The sequence below is a fragment of the Arachis ipaensis genome, chromosome B7 (genome assembly GCF_059453495.1).
Source record: "Arachis ipaensis isolate K30076 ecotype BB chromosome B7, ASM5945349v1, whole genome shotgun sequence".
In the NCBI taxonomy this organism is placed as follows: Eukaryota; Viridiplantae; Streptophyta; class Magnoliopsida; order Fabales; family Fabaceae; genus Arachis; species Arachis ipaensis.
The window spans coordinates 26,469,647-26,472,142 of NC_142442.1; positions in this window are offsets into that span (position 1 = coordinate 26,469,647).

Genomic DNA, 2,496 nt, shown 5'->3' on the forward strand with positions numbered 1-2,496 from the left:
TTTAGTATCACTATAAGAAAAACGGGACTTAGCAGCTACAAATTGCTAGCATTTTTTCAAATTGTCGCAAATTGGTTGAATTGGTGCGGTTTTTGTTGCATAAATAAGCTTTGCTCCAATTGATTTGACTTGAGGCGGTTTTGGGCCCCAACGACAGCAAATAACCTTGTGTGGGGCGGGAAGCTCCGCTCCAATTGATTTGACTTAAGGCAGTTTTTGGCCCCAACCGCAGCAAATAACCTTGTGAGGAGGGGGGTTCGTTTCACGAAAATTCACAAACAAAAATTAATAGGCGTCATTAACCTTCACCTTTTGCACGAGCCCCAGCAGAGCAACGGCGCCAATCACTGGTCTTCTTTCCTGCCATCGTGAATCTTTCCTCCGTCAGTTCTAGTCGTCATGCCTGTGTCGTCATTCTTCCCCATCACTAGTCTCCTCCCTCTGCCGTGTAATTCCCGCGCGCGAAGGTAAAGGGGAAGGGGTCGTCCAAGTCTTCTACTTCTGCTGTGTATGTCCATGACATCATCGGCATCCTCCACAGCCATCCGTCCCAGTGTCGTCATCGGCAGCCTTCCCCCTTGCCTTGTTGTGAGTTGCAGATCGGCCCCTCTCCCCTCAATTTCGTATGTTCTTCTTCCTTATCCCAATTTAATTTTAGTGGCTATTGATAAATTAATTTTGCATCAATTTCATCTCTATGCCTTCTGAATTTTGGTTCGAACAACACTGATTGATTGATTTTGCCCAAATTTTTCTTTCCCAAATTAACATTTTGATTCAATTTTTTTCCAATTTCTAAACCCTTGAATCTTGATATTTTAGTGTGTATTGCTTCGGCTCATCACTGAATAAAACTAATAAGGAGAAAGACCTCCTTCCTAAACCCAGGGGTGGCTTGGAAAATACAAAGCTTTAATGTGTATGTATGAATATCTGAATTATTATGCATTGTGGAAAAGGATGAAGGGCAAACTTGCTAGCTTAATTGAGTACTGTTTTTGAGTTTTATTTTGCTATTGATTATACCTAAATGGGTGTATTTGTGTTTGTATGTGTGTCTAAGAGATTTATGAAATAGTTTTTGTGAGACAAATTATTTTAGTATTATATTATAATATCAAAACTTAGAGTATATCTCCCCACGTAAGTTTGAGCAGAGTGTTAAGAGTATGTTAGTCATTATGATTATTATTTGGTTAACTATGTTAGTTAAGATTGCACTCTAATTGTTGGTGCTTCCCTGTTTAGTTGGATAGTTCATAACCCTTATATTCGAGCCCATACATATAGCTCTCTTATTCTTGTACTGTAATTTGAATTTTACATATTCTCAAATACTAGTTATCTTTTTTATTTTATTTTGTTTATTCTCTCAAATACTGACATTTCTCACAACTTCAATTTTACATCTTAAACATATTCTTTTTGTTAGGTTATTGATGATGGGTGCTTTTCATTTTTGGAAATTTGTTTCAGAAACAGATAAAGTTTGCTGCTTGATCATGTGATTGATCATATGATTTTGGGGGTTGTTGAACTCAAGTTATGTGCTTCAGATTTTTTAACAATTGATTCACATTACTTGCATTTGAAAAAGGTTAGCAAGCTTTTTTTGACCCTCTTTATCAGTTTTAAGAGCTTTTGTCCTGATGAATGAGTATTGGATGGTAAAGATGCATTTAATTAGTTTTGATAACACAATTTTGTTTTGTGCTCTTTGTGCTTGAAGTTCTAATGTGTTATAAAACTAGCAAGCTATGTCCATTTTAGCTGTTTATGTTCATTTTCAACATGTCTATTAACCATACTCAATTATATTTTGATGCTTTAATTTGTTTTGTATAATAAGAAAAAGAAAAAGAAACAAGTGTTGGGAGATGTTGAGAAACTATGTCTTTTCCTAAGGTAAAAATGTTTTCTCTATTTGTTGTTGTCTTTGAGAATCTTTTGGGCTGAGACTCATGTCATGTCTTTATATATACTGATTCTTAAGATGGTAATGTGCTACAAGATTCTCTATCTTATGTGTTTTTGGAGTTCCTTTTTGATCAATTGAACCATATCTCATTCGTACATTATTAAGTAGTGCATTGCTTGTTAAGTTTTAACATCATTTGATTTAAGATTACTCCATGGCCTATGAATTAGAAGAAAAAAATTTGAGGTGTATTATTACACTATTGTATGCTCATATTTTTGTATTTCTGAAGCTTAATTTTTCTATTGTAATTTACCCTTTTTGGCAATGAGAAAAGAAATACACTATTTTCTTGGTTGCTGTTGTTGATGGCAAAGGATCTATAATGTATTACACAAGTCTAGAAATATAACTGGTTTAGTAGCTAATGCCTGAAAAAAATTTGAAAAGGTGTCAAGGTTAGTAGCATTCATGTTATTCTTGTAGTCAATCCTAGTTCTAGTTCAGCCTTTTAGATGGTTGTTAGCCTAAGCCTCTGTGTTCAAAGAAAATAGAAAAGAAGACTACCGACTTTTCGT